Source organism: Podarcis bocagei (genome assembly GCF_964188305.1).
Source record: "Podarcis bocagei genome assembly, chromosome: 2".
In the NCBI taxonomy this organism is placed as follows: domain Eukaryota; kingdom Metazoa; phylum Chordata; class Lepidosauria; order Squamata; family Lacertidae; genus Podarcis; species Podarcis bocagei.
The window spans coordinates 116,494,178-116,516,145 of NC_138126.1; the positions used below are offsets into that span (position 1 = coordinate 116,494,178).

Genomic DNA, 21,968 nt, shown 5'->3' on the forward strand with positions numbered 1-21,968 from the left:
TAAATAAAATTTATTATTAATATGATTAATATTGGGTGAATATTGGAAAATTAATAAAAATATAGGTTTTGTTTTTTTTAATGCCTTTTTCAAAGCAGTCACATACTTTTATATAACTACTCCACCTTACTCACTTTCTCTAAGCCAAATACACCCTCTGTTCCACACACACACACACACACACACACACACACACACACCACACCATGATTTGGGTTCCTTTTTTATCTACCTTTCCCAGCTCTTCCGTAAGTGCCACCACGGCCAAAACATAAAACCTTTCCTTACATAAAACGCCTCAAACCTATCTAATATAATCCCGATCCAGTACACTCAAAATATGTGTTTTTATCATTGGTTGCAGGAAGATGCAGAATGCTCCACCACACAACTGTTGACCTGCCAGGAAGGGGAAAGGAATTCTTCTGCCGTGTCAAATGGAATTCAGCCTGTGCCAAAGAGCAAAATGAGAGGTTGAAAATGAAGCAGATATAGCACCGCCACTGCAGAAACCGTGCATTTGCAGAGATGGATTTCTCTGGAAACACATAAGTTAGTAGTAAGTGGGGTCAGGATAGCTCAGCGAGACTTTATGAATGGCGTCAAAGTACATAAAACTGTTCCTTTAAGGAACTTCAACAGCAATATCAATTAGCTTTATTTACAAGTATACTTTAGCTGTCTGTGTTGTCCACTGATATATCACCGCAAAGCAATGACTCCACAGGCTTATTCAGTTGCCCTCGGCCTCACCCTTTCAATCTTCTGAAGACAAAAATTCTCTCTTTCTCCTTCCACCCCTCCATGCACACCCACCTAACACACGCACACATATGGTGTCCGCTTGGGGGCTTAGAAATTGATATACATCACTGCATATTTAAAAGAAGTCTTAAGCAGGGCTTTTTTTCAGCCGGAACTTACTAGAACTCAGTTCCAGCACCTCTCATGTGGGTGCCATTGCCATTATAAGAGAACAAAGGAGGTGTTCCTGGTGAGTTCTGGCATGGTGAGTTTCTAGAAAAATAGCACTGGTCTTAAGAAAGAATTGAAAGCAAGAAATAAAAATAACTTCCTATAGTAGAGTAGAAGTTTCTCACATAGAAACACCACCTGAGGAAAAAGTGCTATATAATCATCTTTCTTTCTTTCTTTCTTTCTTTCTTTCTTTCTTATTTATTTATAAATAATATCTGTTATACTGCATGCTTTGTGGCATGGCTCACCCAGGTAACTCACAATATTATAAAGGTAAGGGACCCCTGGACGGTTAAGTCCAGTCAAAAGCAACTATGGGGTTGTGGCGCTCATCTCGCTTTCAGGACGAGGGAGTCAGCGTTTGTCCACAGACAACTTTCTGGGCCAGCATGACTAAAACACTTCTGGCGCAACGGGACACTGTGACAGAAACCAGAGCACATGGAAATGCCGTTTACCTTACCTTACCTTACCTATTTATCTAATTGCACTGGTGTGCTTTCGAACTGCTAGGTTGGCACGAGCTGGCACAGAACAATGGAAGCACACCACCGTTGAGCAGATTCAAACCGCCGACCTTCCGATCAGCAAGCCCAAGAGGCTCAGTGGTTTAGACCACCGCGCCACCCGCTCCAGAGTCACAATATTATAAAACACAGTAAACACTACAAGCTATAGTAAGATTGAGGTGTGGAAGTGAGAGCTGGACCAAAAAGAAGACTGATCGCCGAAGAATTGATGCTTTTGAATTATGGTGTTGGAGGAGAGTCTTGAGAGTCTCATGGACTCCAAGAAGATCAAACCTATCCATTCTTAAGGAAATCAGCCCTGAGTGCTCACTGGAAGGACAGATCCTGAAGCTGAGGCTCCAATACTTTGGCCATCTCATGAGAAGAGAAGACTCATTGGAAAAGACCCTGATGCTGAGAAAGATTGAGGGCACAAGGAGAAGGGGACGACAGAGGACGAGATGGTTGGACAGTGTTCTCGAAGCTACAAACATGAGTCTGACCAAACTGCGGGAGGCAGTGGAAGACAGGAGTGCCTGGCGTGCTCTGGTCCATTGGGTCACGAGGAGTCGGACACGACTGAACAACAACAACAACATAGTAAGATCTGTGTGGAAAAGCTCTCCCTCTCTCCCTTTGTCGTAAGGACTTGCTCCATAACCTTTTCCTTGCAGCTAATTTTTTGTGACACAGGGATCCTATCCTGCAGAGATATGGAAATATGGAAGCTCCTGGACATGCCAAAATCACCTATCATCAGATCAATAAGGTAGCTTTGATTGTGTCCTCAATGTCCAACTGTTGGCCAAACTGGCAGGAGCTGATGGAACAACAATAATCTGGAGGACCGCATAGTCTTCTCCTCTGGTTTGGAAAGAGATTGTGTCAGCTGTCAGCTGTCCAGAACCTGTTTTCAGTCTAGGAGACTATCACGGCTCATGGAAAGGAGCAAAGGGGAAAGGAGCAAAAGGGGAAATAACATGCACCTGGAATTAAGGGAGATCTTAGCAGGTGCACCTACTAATCTAGACAGTGCTCAACAGCATCCTTTTCATTTGAAATGAGCCTGTGCACAAGGTTCTTGTATTAATTTTACTTAGCTTTTATGGACCACCTGAACCCTTATAACCTAGCTCAATCACTGAGATTATCTATAGGAGCCTTGTTGGTTGTGCCCCGAATTGGTACCGACTTCAACACAAAAACTTCAGTGTCATCATTGGCTTGCTCAATGGAGATTCAGGGGGCATTTTCTAATGTTAATCTTTCAATCTTTGCCACCAGGATGCTTTAGGCAATTAAGAAAAAGGTGGGGGGGGTTGTAATAGTTGGCTGGTGATCTGTTTTAACGAGATATAAAAGCTGTCAATAAAAGCTACAGAATGTAGAAAACAGGCAACAGTATAGGAAAATGCTCAAAAAGGTGAAGGCCAAAAGATAATATTAAAAGACAATAGCAACTGCACAACTAAATAACTGAGAGAATACATCCATTAACGCTGAGGAGAAATGCCGGCTTTTAATGAAAATCAGCAATGAAAACTCTGCTTTGTCAAGAATGATTTGCAACACAAAGTCATAGAGAAGGAAAAAACAAAACTTAAGAGGAAACCTAATGGATGGCTTGTTGTACATTATTTGCTAATTACTTAATGTTTAATGTTTTATTATGTTTTTATATGCTGGAAGCCGCCCAGGGTGGCTGGGGCTACCATCAGATGGGCAGGTTACAAACAATAAAAAATATTATCATTAGTTATCATTATTACTTTGATAAAAGCTTATAAAATCCACTGACAGATATGGCTCTGGTACAACTGATATGCCAAGTCAGATAGGTAGGAGCCTTGACTGTGTTCTGTTCTTTCTGTTCATCCATATTAATCATTGAGTCCCATGGCTAAAATTGTGGGGGGACATATAAAATACAGTAGAATCAAGAGTGATCTTGGGTTATCATCTCCTGGTTTCTACCTTTCTAGTGCATGTGCTGCATTCCTATGCAACCATGGTTAGCATTATGAGAATGAGCCTTTATAAGCCTCAGGAGGTTCATACACTCTCCCCAGCTGTGTTTGTTGGTGCAGTGCAGGTAGGATGTAGTTACTCACCTGCCTTCCGAACACTGAGCATTGCTGCTGGTTCCTAAGGAGGAAAGGGGCAAGGCATGGGGAGTGAGCCATGGTGTGGGTGTGACAGTGGAGTCAATCTGCCTGGCTCTCTATTCCTCAGCCCTACCTCTCACCCTCTCAGGATATAGTGCACATGAGCAATCCAACTCTATCTGCACCACCCCACCCGACTGCTACTGCTTTCTCCCCTTCCGTCTCCTACTCCAGTATGGTCACAAGGAGGAGATGGGAATTTTCAACTTCTGTTGCCCATTAACCATGGTTTAGCATATCATCTCAACCCTAAACTATGGTTGATCTGAACTATGAAGTCTGAAGGCGACTTGTTCCAACAAAACACATTGGTCTGCAACTGGACGACACAACAAGCTCCTCAATCTAAAATGAAAGCTGGCGCTTCTGAACTCCTCCTCATGGTTGCGCAAGAGGATGAGGTGCAGGGACACACAAACTCAAGGCTCCCTGAAGTTCATTATTGTAACCCTTAACCATGGTTTAGTGTTACTTCCAATGACGACCAAAAGGAAGATGAAAAAATGAGGTTCAAGTAAACGAGAAGAGTTTTAAAATATACTCAACACAGTAATCTGGAGGGGGGAAGTGGGTTAGGCTTGTGAGTGATCAAGAACTTAATAGTGCAGGTGTTAGGAACCTTTGGTCCTCCAGATGTTGTTGAACTACAGCTCCTATCATTCCTGACCATTGGCTGTGCTTGCTAGGGCTGATGGGAGTTGTAAGTTCAGCAGCAACTGCAGGGCCAAAGGTTTCCCACTCCTGTCATAGATCAACCAATCCCAGTGGGCCTTGGCTACAGCAACCCTCGTTTTCTAAGGAACAATTGGGAGCACAGATTAAGGCAGACACAGTTTTGCCTCCCCCCCCCCAGGTCATCATATATAGGGCAGGCACATATGGTTTTGGAAAGCAGGTCTCACAAGCCAAATTGGGGGCCCTGCTGCGCCTTACTGGCCCCACAGGCCAGAGCCTCCCCAGTGCTGCACTACATTACAGTGGTACCTCGGGTTAAGAACTTAATTCGTTCTGGAGGTCCGTTCTTAACCTAAAACTGTTCTTAACCTGAAGCACCACTTTAGCTAATGGGGCCTCCCGCTGCCGCCACGCCGCCACCACACAATTTCTGTTCTCATCCTGAAGCAAAGTTAACCCAAGGAACCCAAGGAAAGCTAACCCAAGGAACTATTTCTGGGTTGGCGGAGTCTGTAACCTGAAATGTCTGTAACCTGAAGCGTCTGTGACCCAAGCTACTACTATAAATTATTTGCACATGTGCAGGTTGTAACAGATCCTCCAAGTGTCCCTATTTTCCAGGGACGGTCCTGGAAGTAGGTATACATTTCAGTAAAACATAGGTAGATATGTATTTTGTTTTTATAGCTTGATCAAAATTATTTATTATTTCATAAAAAGTAGATAGTTAAGAGCTTAGGTGGCTTCAGCAGCAGGCACCTGGGGCTCCCCAGAATTTAGCGCCTGGGTGCCCCGCACCCCTTGCACCCCGGGTAAAGATGGCCCTGCTTAGGATGTGTCCCTATTTTCATCAGAGAAATATTGGTGGGTATGGAATAGGACATCCCCAGGGCTTTTTTTTCAGCTGGAACTCTGTTCTGGCACCTCTCAGGTGTGTGCTATTGCCATTCTAAGAGAAAAAGATAGGCATCCATGGTGAGTTCCGGCACCTCTTTTTCTAGAAAAATAGCCCTGGACGTCCCTATTTTCATGTTGGAGGGTATGTTGTAAATGTGAAAGCTCTCTTAGATCTTATCCCGCACCCTGGTGGACAAAGGCTGCTACTGAAGGTGATTTGGTGTCAGTATCAAACTTGCATCACTGAATTAAGTCAAAGCAATTTAGTGCTAAGATCAGGAGATAAAGGCCTTTGCCTGCTCTTTAGAGATACCTGGACTGGAAAATAGTCTCATAGCTGTGAGCAAAGTAAGTGTTAAGTCAGCAGGTAATGTACAACAACTTTATATACTATTGAAAACTAAGGAGTCTAATCTTAATAACATCTTTTTATAGGTACCGCCCCATGTGACACAAGTGCCACTATGGGTAAAGAGGAAAGTGAAATCATCTTAATGTTTCCAATTCTAAATATTTACACGCCGTTATGCCTGAACCATGGCCAAGGCAGCTAACAACAACAAAATTAATCCGAAGATCAATATACAATTAACAATGAAAAGGTAACAGAGAATAATTCCCTTGTACCTTGGGACGTGGCCACAGAGAGCAATCAGCAAAGCATAAAATTAATAAAAACACCAGAATATCTTTATGATCGGGGATTTATAGAAGATGCTATCCCAAGCAACCACGTTTAATTAAAGTTCGTTTTGTAAGCTGGGCATAGCATTTGTGCATATCTCGAAGAAGAGGCTTATTCCTTATTCAAATTCACTTCCCAATTAACAGGCAGGCTCGTAAAATTCTCCTCCATAACTTTGCATATAGTGGTTGAAACAAAACACACACACACACAGCACTGGTAATAGCCTTATTAAATTATTATATTGCACTTTACACCGTTATGCAGATTTCCCTCTCAAATTGACTACAGATTTCTCTCCAACCCATCTCATCACTTACACTCCTGTAACCAATGATTTGCTTGCAGAGAAACTGGTGTTCGGGAGGCGGACAGCTAACACTTCCCTCTCTCCACCCCCTCCCAAATTTATTCTAATACTTTTCATTATGCACTAATTACTCTGACTGGTGATGGTTGAAGGGGAAAATGTGTGTGGCAGCCACAGCTCTTCCAACAACGGCCAGAGGAATTCATATATCACAGCCATTGTATGCAGATGCTACCAGTCTTTTCGTTTGCGTTTTCTCTGAGCCCCGAGGATTTTCATTTTTTAAGTCGCGGCTGCAATTTTTCATGCTGTCACTTCCAAACATGCATATTGACAAGAATGTCAGGAAGTGGCCTTGCGTGCATTTATTTTCTCTCCCACAGCTTTGCAAATAATGAGAAAGATGATTTATCCATTAAGGTGCACACTGATTCATTGCTGAGAATGCGTTTACATTCATGTAATGGCATAATTAGCAGCGGTTGTCTGCAAAGGAGATGCTTTTACGGCCCATTGTTACTCGGCTAATACTCGACCTTTGGGTCCGGATGTGGGCGGCTCCCATATATCACTCTTTTTTGAATGCTGGTGAGGCATTTTCAAACCAAGTTGGTCGTAAAAGGCTTAATTAAAAGTTGTAAAAGAGCCAGAAGTCTCATTGTTTAGCTTTGGGATTGCCAGTGCAAACAGTTTTGTTGTGTAGTTGTGAGGGTTTGGCAGCAACTTGCCAAAAAACCCAAAAGAAAACAAAACCTTCCATTTTCTATCACTTATTCTTCAAATGTAGGGGCTAGACAGAAGAGATATCAAGTTATAAAGCCGTTCATTACCTGCTGTAGAGAGACAGGGCTAGTAAAGCTCTTTCTCTATATGTGATCATCTTTTGCACAGTCCTTATCAGTAAATAAAATTCTTCTTGTTGTTGTTGTTCTTCTTCTTCTTACTATTTACTTATTCCTCAGCCATCTGTCTGGGTTTACAGCCACTCTGGGTAGCTTCCAACAGAATATTAGTACGTTTCCGAGCACAATTCAAAGTGTTGGTGCTGACCTTTAAAGCCCTAAATGGCCTTGGTCCTGTATACCCGAAGGAGCGTCTCCATCCCCATCATCCAGCCCAGACACTGAGGTCCAGCACCAAGGGCCTTCTGGTGGTTCCCTCGCTGTGAGAAGTGAGGTGACATGGAACCAGGCAGAGGGCCTTCTTGGTAGTGGCGCCTGCCCTGTGGAATGCCCTCCCAGCAGATGTCAAGGCAATAAACAACTATTTTACTTTTAAAAGACAACTGAAGGTGGCCCTGTTTAGGGAAGTTTTTATCATCTGATGCTGTATTATTTTTAATATTCAGTTGGAAGCTGCCCAGAGTGGCTGGGGAAACCCAGCCAGATGGGCAGGGTATAAATAATAAATTATTATATTACTATTATTAGAAATACGATAAAACTTCAAACATTAAAAACTTCCCTAAGCAGAGCTGCCTTCATTCAGATGTCTTCTAAAAGTCAGATAGCTGTTTATTTCCTTGGCATCTGATGGGAGAGCGTTCCACAGGGCAGGCGCCACTACTGAGAAGGCCTTCTGCCTGGTTCACTGTTGCTACTCTTGCCAAAAGAATCCACTCTTTTAATAACAAACAAAAGAAAAAATTCTGAAATGCCCTAGATGGCCACCACAACTGATAGGCCACATATGCACCCCAGCCGTTCAACACATGAAGCAAAGGTGAGAAACATTCTTCCCGTTTTTTTTTTCAATGGAAAGAAAATGGAAGCAGAAGGTAACTTGGCCTCCTTCAGATGTTTTGGACTACAATTCCCATCAATCCCACCTATGTGCTGTAAATAAAGGCAAGATATAAAAAAGAATGCAATGAATCAATCAATGCCTCTTTCAGTGGGACTCCGAATATTTGCCTCCAATAAATATCAGGAAGGAGTAGGTCACTGCGGAATTGTAGAATGGCCAGACTTCAAGTCTCAGAGAACTCTCAGCTTTCGCAGGACTCAGCGCAAATTGACTTAGAACTTATGTATGGACCCTGTTCGGCAAGGACTTTGCAGGACTCAGTCTGGTACCACAGTACCTCTGCGTGTGGTACCAGACTGAGAAAAGCCTTCATATAACCCATGGGCAGGCAAACTAAGGCCTGCCGGCCGGATCTGCCCAATCGCCTTCTCAATCCGGCCCGCGGACGGTTCGGGAATCGGCGTGTTTTCACATGAGTAGAATGTGTGCTTTTATTTAAAATGCATCTCTGGGTTATTTGTGGGGCATAGGAATTCATTCATATATTTTTTTCAAACTATAGTCCTGCCTTCCACAAGGTCTGAGGGACAGTGGACCGGCCCCCACTGAAAAAGTTTGCTGACCCCTCACCTGTATACAATGTGTAAATATTGTGTGTGCTACTAAAGCAACTCCACTTAAATCAGCAACTGTTTCTTGTGGGTGAGTGTAACAGCTTGCTGAAGCTTGTGTGGCACACACAGAACGGACAAAATTTATAGGTGGCCAAAGACAATCAAAAACCCCAACATACATCCATTCAGACAGTTCTGCTTCTTCAGAAATTTGCTTACTGCTTTATAAACGTTGGTCAGTAGTCTTAAATAGAGGTAACACTTTGTCAAACTTGTGAATTTGTCATAGTGGACCTACTTGCCTACCTGGTTTTGCTGATAAACTGAAGGGGTTTTTAATTATATATATAAAAAAGATACAAGTGCCCTTTGTTTGAGCTGCTTGCATATTCATAACTTGCTGCAAATTGGTAATGTTTTAGCTACAAACATTTCCAAGACCTAGAACAGTTTGCAGTGGGCTTCCGGAAATATTTGATGGACACTACCCTAACAAACTACAGCTTCACAATCTAATCACTGTGGAAAAAAATTTCCTATGAAGCTGCAGAAAGCTTTCAACTTCACTGGCAGAGTTGAATCTGCAAACAATCCGTTTGTATTGTGAAGCGGTTAGCTCTCAAAGAAAACTGTTAATCACTTCGCAAAGCCCAGTAGACTTCGTGCCCACCCTTTCATGAATCATTTGATCAGCCAAAGCCATTTTCTTCCAACATTCAACGTGATGCAGCTGCTCATTATCAAGTAAAATACCTTGAGAGAAAGAGGAAAAGCGTAACAGAGGTTTAGATGGAACTTAAAACGATTCCTGTTAGTTTCAGTCCTTTACTCCTTTTGAGGCACGCAAAAGGTGTATTCTGGGGTGGAACAAATATACATGTAATTAGAAATGTAGGAACTGTTAGAGACTCAAATTCGTTTTGTACTCCTGGCTGTCTTTATATATATATATGCATGTATATAAAAGTACAGACTCAGTCCATTAAATCTTCACCGTCTTTGCCATATTGTACTTTCAGGTACAAGACAGGCATAAATATTTAAAGATATTCTAGCATTAATTTTAAGGTTTGCGAAGTACTTGAGAGATTTCTGGGGCTATCAATCTATGCCTAATATAAAGTATCATGAAAAACTCTTGTACCTGCAGCTATGAATATGCACTCATAATAAGTATATGGTCAAGAGAGCAAGACAGGCAAGCATATTTCTTGAACAGAGGCAGAGGAGGGAAAAATACTGAAGTGGACTCTTCTCTCCCTCGAGGACCTCACATTTCATGTGTATGTATTTCTTCCTCCTATTAGCATTCCTGAGCCATGAAAGCCTTTTTTTTCTCTTCCTTTATTATAACTAAAATTCTCCCCTGGAGAATATAGTGGGAGGACTGCAGTTGGTTAACTCCAATTATTTCTAGGACGGAGGCGATGCAGGTGAAATAGCAAGGACCTATTTGGAAGATGAAGTGACCGGCCTGAAATCACAAAGCAAAGTCAATGGTCTTTGGAGTTCGCCAAGAATGCCATAACTGCTCATTCTCTGGCAGCCCAGTCCTAAGGGTCCATTTTCACCCCAGCAATGCAAACACAGTAGCTTCCCTTGCAGCAGTTTAAGTGATGCCCTGTGCTTTGTAAATGGAGTTGAAGTATCAAGCTACAGAGTATGCAAATCTCTTGGTCCTGAAGGGTCCAAGCGACTCTCATAATGACACATATCTTCATCTCTGCTTCATATTCCTAAGGGTGTAGTTTAGGCAATTTTAGACTCTGGCCTTAATGGTCTTCAGAGCGGGGAGGGAGCATATTTTTAAGATGGTATTGTGTACTATTTCCATTTGGTGGTGGCTGGTGCCCATTGGGAATGGTAAGGCGGAAGGGAGGAAAGTCAGTGGAGCCAGAGCCAATTCGTTCTCATTTTGCCCCCGTTCTCTTTCGCTGCTGAGTTCGACAAAGGAAAAACAGGCTAAGGAAGAGGAAGCAGAGAGCCCAAGCCACCACTGTCCTGGAATGGATGGAAATAATGGAGGCAAGTGGGCTTGAGGGAACCAAGACCGTGTTTCATGGGTCAGCGCCTAATGGACCAGCTTCCTGCTTCACAGGAAGTAAGCAGTAAGCCAGTCTGTTGCATTTGGGGGGCTGTTAAAGGGGCTTCACAGCCACATATATGACACCCCAGAAGCAAGGGAATATGTCATCATTTATGTAAATATACAAAGAGGAATTGATAAATCGACAGCTGATGGATAATGGGAAGGTGAAAAAAAAGTATTGTAAATTGAATATAAGGAATGAAATGTGAATTAGAAATAAATATGATTATCAAGCAGCAACAGGGGAAAGTAGGGACACATCTGGAACCAAGAGTGGGAAGTCAACTTTTCTGAAAAACTTGTATTAAATTGATATGATTTGGCAGTGATTTATTATTATTTTTTTGAAAACTAATAAATATGATTTGGCAAAAAAGATGAGAAGTTAGCAATTCAGTGTACAACATAAAAACTTCAGGCAATGCACTAAAACACGTGCACATCTAAGGAACAATAAAAACTGGCGTACCATACGAAAGGCTCACAAAAGTTTTAGCAAGCAAAATATCAGTATAGCTAGTGATTGAAACATCAGTACTGCACCTGTCAAGTATCCAGGAAGAGATCATTTCACATGGTGGATACCATCACTGGGAAAGCGCCCCTCCCCCCGGTCTTAAGTGGATTTTCATTTTATTTTTCATTTTATTATATATCTACATTTGCCTCTGCACATACAAATTAGCATATGGACATTTTGTGGAAATCTACATTCTCCTTTGTCTATTTGTTTTAGAAGGTTTTCAGTGTGGCAACCTCCCTGCTGCCTCAACCCTCGTCCAGCCGGTAAGTAACAGCAACCCACCTACTAGGTCTTTTTCTGATCAGAAAGTGTGGGCAGCCAGGGAGGCTGCCAAGTCCTGGGGAAAGGCTTAACAGAAAGAGAAAGAAAAACACAACCACCACCCTTGGCCACCTCACAATTATAAGGTAAGCTCCACTCCACACCCAAATTGATAATAATAAATCCTGGAGTGCCCTGAAAATGAGAGACAAAAACAGAAGCCTCTTTTCTGAGGAAGAAAAGAGACTGAAGGATTGGTTCGGACTCCAAGGCTGGAATCCTATGCTGCTTACCTGGGATTAAGCTACACTGAAATCAATGGGGGTTTCTTCTGAATAGACGTCTAGAGTATTGAACTATTAATCAATCACCCGAAAGGCAGTAAGTCAACTTTCTCACATGAAGCCCACAGGCCTCTTGCATAGATTGCCCACTCAATGACGGCTGTAGTTCTGCTTTAAAAAAAAAAAAATGCAGAAAGGCTAATTTAGGTATTGAGCAGGGCATTATTCCTCCTCACTTCTTTGGCATTTTACAAATCATACCTTTCTTCTAAACCCCTGGGCAGGTTCCCCACCCAACCCCGGCACCAAAGAAACCCACCCACCCACTAAAACTATTTTACAGCATTTATATATTTCGTGATTTATGCACCACTGCATACTCAACAGCTCCAAGCATTTTTTTTTAAAAAGCATTTGATGTCTAAAGCTTTGGTGAAATGTTTAACTCTTTGCCCTCTTTATTTCTAACAAATTAAATCTCTCTTGGAGTTGAAGGATTTTTTCCCCCTTTGGATAAGATGTGCTTGGCAAGGTATCTCTTCCCTCCATCCCACTCAAAGTAACAAAGTAGTGCAGTGCTTTCCCATGTATGCCCCTTCATCAGCAGTGGATGAAGACCCTCAGGCACCTGGGGCAACATGCCCATGGGCAGGATGCATGGTGCCCACAGGGATGGAATGGGGCGTGGGGCATCCCGGGGCATCCCTATGGGCGCTATGGCGTGCCCCATCCCTATGGACACTGCACGCCCCGTGCCATCCCATGCCGTCCCTGTAGGTGCTGCACGCCCAATCCCTATGGATACCACGGGATGTGCAGCACCCATGGGGAAGGGTGCACAGCGGGGCCTCAGCCGCCCTACAGTTGGGGGGGCAGCGGGCAGACTGCACGGAGCCTGCGGGCCCCAAGACGCATGGCTCATGTGCGCTGCAGGCCCCTTGGGGACGAGTGCCGCCCACCATTTTGACACCCCCCATCAGGGTGACACCCGGGGTGGCCCACACACTCCGCACTCCCCTCCGTGCGCCCCTGCTCTTCAGAAAGTCCACTAGGGATTTAACTCAGTAAACAGGTACAGTGGTACCTCTGGATGCCAACCCTGATCCGTTCCAGAACCCCGTCCACATTCAGAAGCGAACGCAACCTGCGTCTGCGCATGCGCTGGTCGCAATTTGCCGGTTCTGCACATGCGTGTGATGTCATTTTGACCGTCTGCGCATGCGCGAGCGGTAAAACCCGGAAGTAACGCACTCCGTTACTTCCAGATCGCCGCAGTGCGCAACTCAAAAATACTTATCCTGAAGCTACTTCAATCCGAGGTATGACTGTATAGGATTACAGCCTTGATTGCTTTAAGAGTCCAACCCACACAACTAGTGTGGGAGATTCTTTCCGTCCATCAGTGGTGCAGGATTTCGGGTAGCGATCTCTCCCAACCCTACCTGGGAATGCTGAGCATTGAACCAAAGAATTTACGCACACAAAGCCCATGTTCTACCACCGAGCTTGGATTGGAAGAGATTACGCTCATCTCCAAGGGGAAGGTTCGTAGATCAATGGTAGAACCTCTGTATTGCATACAGATGGTCTCACCTTCAATCCCCAGCATCTGAAGAAGAAGAAGAAGAAGAGTTTGGATTTGATATCCCGCTTTATCACTACCCTAAGGAGTCTCAAAGCGGCTAACATTCTCCTTTCCCTTCCTCCCCCACAACAAACACTCTGTGAGGTGAGTGGGGCTGAGAGACTTCAAAGAAGTGTGACTGGCCCAAGGTCACCCAGCAGCTGCATGTGGAGGAGCGGAGACGCGAACCCGGTTCCCCAGATTACGAGTCCACCGCTCTTAACCACTACACCACACTGGATTGCACTGATTTTGGGCGAGATCTCACCCCAAATCGTGTGAGATCTTGCACGCTACACAAGGTCTTAAGCAATTTCTTGCCCCAAAATGACCATGATCTTGCCCAAAATAGGCACCAATTGTTGCAGCGCTGCTGCTCACAGAGAAGGCAGGGCACCTACAGGCATGCCGTATGAGGAACTTCTACCACCTGAAGCAGCAGCCTCATCTGTCTCATGGCTGGGCCGGCTCTGCACAGAAGTGTGTTTGACACACTCACTCTACAGCTTTTGTCGTATGCTGAAGGCGCACCTCTCTGCCCTGACCGTTGTTGCTTGAGATTTATATTTTTAGGGCCCAAACTATTATTGTGATTGTAATTGGGGCTGAACTGTTTCTAATATTGTACTTTAAATTGTTGTGACCCCCCCTTGGGTTGAAAGGTAGATACTATAGATAGGGAAATTGTTTTGCAAAAGTATGTCTATTTGACAAACTTGCATACAACTAGGTGTGTTAGGAGAAATCTACAGTAACAAGCCGCTGAATTTTCATGAGGACATTTTATGATTTTGAACTGTGTAGAACTGAACTTTAGAGGTTGGAAAAATGAGAAAGTGAAACTGAACTGGCCAAATCTGCCCATCCCTACTTAGAAGTAAGTCTCATGGAATTAGTTCCATTAAATAGGTATATTGCAGCCTAGGAAAGGAAAATGTAGCTGAAAGAGAGACAGGTTAAGAAAGAAAGCAAATCAGAGTCTCCTCCGTACTTGCTGTGGCCTGAATCATTCCTCTCATTGTTGTCACACATTTCAACAAGAAGGATTTCAATGCTCCGAGTGTCGAGGCAAAGGCCGATGTTTCAATTAAAGCTTCTAAATCTTGTGTCTCCAGAAAAGTTCAATATTGCTGTTGCTAATCTCTCTTCCCTCAACATGCTCTGAAAGCTTGATGGGTCTGACCTTCAATCTTTTTCTCTGCTTCCTCCACTTTATCTCTATTCTCCCCATGACTCTGGAAATATTCGCTTTGGCAAAAGTTCATGTCCTCAATTTCCCCAGGAAATTTGCTATCTACACCTTTGCAGAGCCAAAGGAGCTGTCTCCCTGCAATAGGAACTAACTCTGTCTCTCTGTGTTTTGCCCTCCCCACTGCCAAATTCGGAAGATGAACCTGTGATTTGTTATGGAGGGAAAGACCTTTCCGAAGTCCTCTAAGAAATGGGGAGGAGGAGCGAGGAGACTAGCCAGAAGCAATAGTAATAATACCTGGGGTTGCATCAGTGTTAAGGAATAGGAGGACTGCCACCTTATATCATTCAGCGCACAAAATTCCACTGCAGTGTGTCATATTATACAGTGGTACCTCGGGTTAAGAACTTAATTCGTTCCGGAGGTCCGTTCTTAACCTGAAACTGTTCTTAACCTGAAGCACCACTTTAGCTAATGGGCCCTCCTGCTGTTGCCGCCGCGTCGCCGCTGCACAATTTCCATTCTCATCCTGAAGCAAAGTTCTTAACCAAAGGTACTACTTCTGGGTTAGCAGAGTCTGTAACCTGAAGCGTCTGTAACCCAAGGTACCACTGTACAGTTAAAAAGAGGATATCGCCATATAATTCTAAATGGTCACTAGAGGTCAGCCACTAAAAGCAGCAAACTCTGTGGACCTTATACACATTTCTGAAGAACCATGAATCATGCACATGAAAGTAACCCAGAGCATTCTTCCTTGACATCCCAACAGAACAGGTTGCTCAGCTCAAAATGCCGCATTGCAAACCGATCGTGACCTACAAGGCCAAAGTTAATGTGTGCTTGGTAAGTTTCACCTGATCTCTAAACTGCTTTTTGAACATGGGAGAGTTGGTTAAGTTCTAGAAGGTGTCCTGCAACTTCTGGGAAGGGACCTAGGCTTGCATAGGGCATGTACAAATGTATGATTCTGGATTCTGACAAGACTAGAAGCGGCAGCAGTGTAGGGCAAAATGAGGAGAATCTGCCCATCTACAGAGCAACTGCTTTGCATGCAGAAGGTCTCAGTGTCAACCCCCAGATCTCCAGGTTTGGGTTGGAAAGACCATGCCTGAAAATATGGAAGGCCATTGCCAATCAACATGGACAACACTGAGCTGGGTGGATAGAGGTCACTAATAATCTATTTCATTTCTGAAGCTAAAAATGAAATAAATACACTGGAAAACAGCTACTAATTTAACTGTACAGTCATGACAGGATACCCTATGGAATATAGTCCTTATGAAGAACTAACATAGCAACTTTGAGGGCTCAGGAACACAAAGAACAAAGACAATTTTGAAACTTTATGGTACGTGTTTATTTGATGAACTGGAAAGGACAAGGTTGTCCCCTCACCACCCACGGCTCATTCTGGGACAGGCTATTAAGACAGAGAGTAGAAGATACCTAACTGACGTGATCAATTCTAAACTATTTACAAACTCACTTCATATTGGATTGCATTATTTACATTACATATGTTTGGAATGCTTCTTGGGCGGTGAGGATATGCGGAGCTTGTTTTCTATATGTATTTTTAGAAACTGAAAAATGAAGTCAAGAAGAAAAAGCAGGAAAGAAGAGAGTCCACTTGAGCAAGTTTCACTGTTTACTACGATACCTGTGCAACCACACAGGTCAACACCACAAAGCAATTGAGAAAGAATGATTTGGGATTAGAGGAAAGGATTTTCATGTACAAAGGTATGGAGCTCAGAAAAATTGTATTGTGATGATGCATACCCTCCAACATTTCTCTGATGAAAATAGGGAAGTCCTAAGGAAAAACGTCCTAAAAAAGGCAGAACGTCCTAAAAAGCAGAAACATCACCTTGCCAACAAAGGTCCGTATAGTTAAAGCCATGGTTTTCCCAGTAGTGATGCATGAAAGTGAGAGCTGGACCATAAAGAAGGCTGATCGCCGGAGAATTGATGCTTTTGAATTATGGTGCTGGAGGAGACTCTTGAGAGTCCAGTGGACTGCAAGAAGATCAAACCGACCCATTCTTAAGGAAATCAGCCCTGAGTGCTCACTGGAAGGACAGATCCTGAAGCTGAGGCTCCAATACTTTGGCCACCTCATGAGAAGAGAAGACTCCCTGGAAAAGACCCTGATGTTGGGAAAGATGGAGGGCACAAGGAGAAGGGGACGACAGAGGACAAGATGGTTGGACAGTGTTCTCGAAGCTACCAGCATGAGTTTGACCAAACTGCGGGAGGCAGTGGAAGGCAGGAGTGCCTGGCGGGCTCTGGTCCATGGATTCATGAAGAGTCGGACACGACTGAACGACTAAACAGCAAAAGGAAAAGCGCGACTTTCTGGGATCAAATCAGAAACCAGGATGGGCTTCTGTAAATCCAGGACAGTTCCTGAAAAATAGGGACACTTTGAGGGTCTGAGTTTGAGCATGGACATGCCCCTATAACAGGCCCCCACAAACCTTTATATAGATCACAGGTACTTGTCCCCATTTTTTTCTGGGTACATCAAGCAGTTTGCTGTTTCTGAGATCATGTTTTTGAGAATCACCCATGCATCTAGATTGGACTTAGTTGATGTTTTATCCTGAATGTAAATCTGAATGTTGGCAACCCCATGCCTGCCACTTATGTGCCTCAGCCCAAGAACTCGGTCCAAGAACAAATGTAAGGTCTACTTGCAGTGCCAGTAAAAAAGTATTTCAGTTCTGATGAAAGGAAAGGCCCGCTGGAAGCTAAGAGTGAGACCCACCAGCTGAGCTCACATTTAGTACCATGTTCTCTTTAGGTTGTAACTGATTTATAGCAATGCTTTCTCTTTTGTTTTGTGTTGGCTTTGCATCTGTGGTAATGTTTTATGATGGCATCCTCCCAAATGCAAGATGTTTGGAGGAGGGAGAGAACCACACATGCAGCAACCAACAACAACCAAGAACATACCGTATTTTTCGCCCCATAAGACGCACTTTTTCCCCTCCAAAAATGAAGGGGAAATCGGGGTGCGTCTTATGGGGCGAATGCCTGCAAGCCTCGCGCGCCCGGCAGGAGGTCCCACCGGGTGCGCGAGGCTTGGGGCGGCAGCCTGTCGCCCGAAGCACGGGGAGCCCTCTGGAGGGCTCCCCCTGCTTCGGGCGAGTGTCTGCAAGCCTCGCGCACCCGGCAGGAGGTCCCACCGGGTGCGCGAGGCTTGGGGCGGCAGCGGACTGCTTGCGCGCACCTAGAAGCTTGGCGCGCGCTGAGCTCAGCAAGCCCCAAGCTTCTAGGTGCGCGCAAGCAGTCCGCTGCCGCCCCAAGCCTCCCGCACCCAGCGGGACCTCCTGCCGGGTGCGGGAGGCTTGGGGCTGCAGCGGACTGCTTGCCGGCATGCAGAAGCTTGGCGCGCGCTGAGCTCAGCACGCCCCAAGCTTCTAGGTGCGCGCAAGCAGTCCGCTGCCGCCCCAAGCCTCCCGCACCCAGCGGGACCTCCTGCCGGGTGCGGGAGGCTTGGGGCGGCAGCGGACTGCTTGCCGGCATGCAGAAGCTTGGCGCGCGCTGAGCTCAGCAAGCCCCAAGCTTCTAGGTGCGCGCAAGCAGTCCGCTGCCGCCCCAAGCCTCCCGCACCCAGCGGGACCTCCTGCCGGGTGCGGGAGGCTTGGGGCTGCAGCGGACTGCTTGCCGGCATGCAGAAGCTTGGCGCGCGCTGAGCTCAGCACGCCCCAAGCTTCTAGGTGCGCGCAAGCAGTCCGCTGCCGCCCCAAGCCTCCCGCACCCAGCGGGACCTCCTGCCGGGTGCGGGAGGCTTGGGGCGGCAGCGGACTGCTTGCCGGCATGCAGAAGCTTGGCGCGCGCTGAGCTCAGCAAGCCCCAAGCTTCTAGGTGCGCGCAAGCAGTCCGCTGCCGCCCCAAGCCTCGCGCACCCAGCGGGACCTCCTGCCGGGTGCGGGAGGCTTGGGGCGGCAGCGGACTGCTTGCCGGCATGCAGAAGCTTGGCGCGCGCTGAGCTCAGCAAGCCCCAAGCTTCTAGGTGCGCGCAAGCAGTCCGCTGCCGCCCCAAGCCTCGCGCACCCAGCGGGACCTCCTGCCGGGTGCGGGAGGCTTGGGGCGGCAGCGGACTGCTTGCCGGCACGCAGAAGCTTGGGGCGCGCTGACCTCAGCTTGCCCCAAGCTTCTGGATTAGCGCAGGGGTCCGCTAGCCCTGGGAGAGGCGCCCGGCTCTCCCACGCTGGCGGAGACCTTGCCCGCACGCAGAAGCTTGGGGCGCGCTGAGCTCCGCACGCCCCAAGCTCCTGGTGTAGCGCAGCGCACCTGGGGGGGAAATAAAAAAATTTTCCTTTATTTCCCCCCCTAAAATCTAGGTGCGTCTTATGGGCCGGTGCGTCTTATGGGGCGAAAAATACGGTAATACTGAATGAGTGAAGTGGAAACATAATGCTCAGATGAATTTGGATGGACACACTATTTGCCTTCACAGATAAGTCAGTGCGGTCCAAACAAAGCTTCCATTTGGAAATGAATGATGACAACTTTGGTTCTTCAACCGGGACTCAACCTCCTACTTAGCCAAAAGAAGAGAAAGACACCGGTAGCTTAATTAAGTCAACAACAGTCAGAACCAGGTCCCCTTTTCTGGGTATGGAGATTTATTTTGCTCACATGCAGAAATTTCAAGTCATCTGGTGCACAGAGAAATGACAGGCTTCAACCCATGCCTGCACCTGCCAAAGAAAACACTCATCATTCATTTTAACTCCTTCACTCCATAAAGGTTTCTAGCAACTAAAGAACTAGCTTCCTTTTCACATTACGGTTTAAAGTGAAGGGGTTTCAGCAACTTTGCTTCATGTTTTGTCCTCCCAGACTGGCTATGATGATGATAATAATGTTATAATAATAATTTATTATATATACCCCGCTCATCTGGCTGGGTTTCCCCAGCCACTCTGGGCGGCTTCCAACAGTATATTAAAATACAATAATCTATTAAACATTAAAAACTTCCCTAAACAGGGCTGCCTTCAGATGTCTTCTAAAAGTCTGGTAGTTGTTTTTCCCTGGTTCCACAGGATGGGTGCCACTACCGAGAAGGCCCTCTGCCTGGTTCCCTGTAACTTGGCTTCTCACAGTGAGGGAACCACCAGAAGGCCCTCGGCGCTGGACCTCGGTGTCCAGGCAGAATGATGGGGGTGTGGACGCTCCTTCAGGTATACTGGACCAAGGCCATTTAAGGCTTTAAAGGTCAGTACCAACACTTTGAATTGTGCTAGGAAACGTACTGGGAGCCAGTGTAGGTGTTATGTGGTCTCTTCGGCCGCTCCCAGTCACCAGTCTAGCTGCCACATTCTGGATTAGTTGTAGTTTCTGGGTCACCTTCAAAGGTTAGGCAGGTAGGGGACAATCTGTGGGCAGGTAGGGGATACAAACTACCTCCTCCTCATTCTGTTGCAACAACCACCCTGCCTCCAAACCTGATCTTTTGGGGACTAATTAGAAAGCCATTGTGAAGGAATTGTGAAGATCCTTGCAAGGCTGGAAAGTCGTTCCACCTTCCATTCATTACCAAACTACGAATGTGGACAGTAGACCTGGATATGTTGTGGATTCTAAATCTCCCCCCCCCCCCTTATTAATACATACAACACTGATAGAAGAGGGAGTGGATACATCATGTCTCCGAAATAAATTCAAAAGGTGTTTACATTAGTGAAAATTAATTATTAAGAACCCGAAGCTACACGCAGGTTATAAATAAGGTATGAGCGCTGGGTATTTATTCTCGCAATCTGAAGGAGGAAGCTCTAGTGGGAAAAGAATGTGACACATACCGTAACTTTGGCATATTTTTATTAGTACAATAAGTCTCTTCAGCTGCATGATACATGAAAATTATGTGTGAGGTACCACTGGGGTAGAATGCAGTAAAACATATAAACACAAATTAGTAGCGCCGCCAGAACGCAGCCAAGCTTTTGCCGGTTTCTGAAGGGGTTCAGTAAATACATCCGCAGAGTGACACGTCTGTTTCAGCATGTGAGAGGGCAAAATGTACCCCATAAAGAAATCATTTGAAATGATATGCTCTGCAACTGCTACCTGCTCTGGGGAAATAAAAGCACACTGCAAAGGTACAAACGAAAGGAGAACCCCATAAAGCAGTATACTGCTAAGAAAAGTTGCCATTTAAGATACTTGTGGTTTAGGAGAAGCGAAGCCCAAATGCTGGGATCCCCAGAGTGACACCCATGTCCACAGCAAAGCCCTTGAGGATGTCCCACAAAGTCTCTGAGCCCTGCATTCTCCTTTCGTCATGGAGTGGTGAGGGCAGTCGGTTACGAAAGGGAGAAACGTGCTAAGAGGCAGGCACGCTTGGCAAACCCTCACTGTGATCACCTCCCACCCGGAAACCTATGTCCCCACTGTGGATGGACGTGTGGATCCAGAATTGGCCTCCACAGTCACTTACGGACTCACTGTTAAGACCGTGTTTATGGAAGACAATCTTACTCGGCTACGAGTGATCGTCAAAGAAGAAGACGACCTATTGCCCGCTTGAAAAGCAAACATAGAATGATAGAATTGTACAGCTGGAAAGGGACCTCAAGGATCATCAAGACCAGTCTGCTGCAATGCAGGAATATGCAGCTGTCCCATGAGAATTGAACCTGTAACCTTGGCATTATTAGTGTCAGGATCTCCGCTCGGCCAAGCTGATAAAGCTCATTTTCTTCCCCTGAGTCCTTCGGAATAACGTGTTTAATGACCTGAGCCTTTGATAAGGCTCCAAGGCACGTTCCATTCAGCAGAGTTTCCAGCACAGGAAAGAGACGAGAGGTTTGGGCTACATTCTATGCTTTATTTCTTACTAAGCAGACAAAAAACACATCCTCTCTCTATGAAAGCAGAGAGCAACTGAAACAAAGGAACAAAGGAAACAGGAAACCACTAACGTCACATCCCGTCTCCCGTCTCCGTGAGACTTCCAATAGCCTGGAATCCCTGGAATGTAAACAGAGTCCTGTGACTCCAAAAGCAGGTGCTCAGTGGCAAAACAGAAACTAACAATTAGCACCACGCTCTAACCAGCTGAGCTATCCAGGCACGATACTGTTTCTCGCTTTGCCGTTTCGCAAGGGTGACTGGCAGGTGGTTCAAGGGGGTCACACGTGCACAGGGCCCTAAACCAGCAGGACCCCCTTAGCTTTCATTTTTTAAAAATAATGTGTCAAACAGGCAACTACAAATAAAGTTAGAAAATCAAACATAAACGCAGCTGTCCAAGGCTTCAGAAGGCAGAAGCATTGCTAATTTCAGTCAGTCATGGTTGCTAAGCAATCAGAGGAAGGAATACTGACCACCCGCACTTGGGACTGAGAAGCGGGTGTTGATTCCCGGAAGTCAAGACCCAAGTTTGGGGTA

General features: G+C 45.5%; 1 long non-coding RNA gene across 1 annotated transcript; it reads left to right on the forward strand.

Moving 5' to 3' along the window:
* Positions 1-278: 278 nt before the first annotated feature.
* Positions 279-3,246, forward strand: LOC308577338. The gene is made up of 2 exons (XR_014003590.1): positions 279-1,080; positions 2,054-3,246. It is a non-coding gene; the product is annotated as an uncharacterized lncRNA (long non-coding RNA).
* Positions 3,247-21,968: the final 18,722 nt, after the last annotated feature.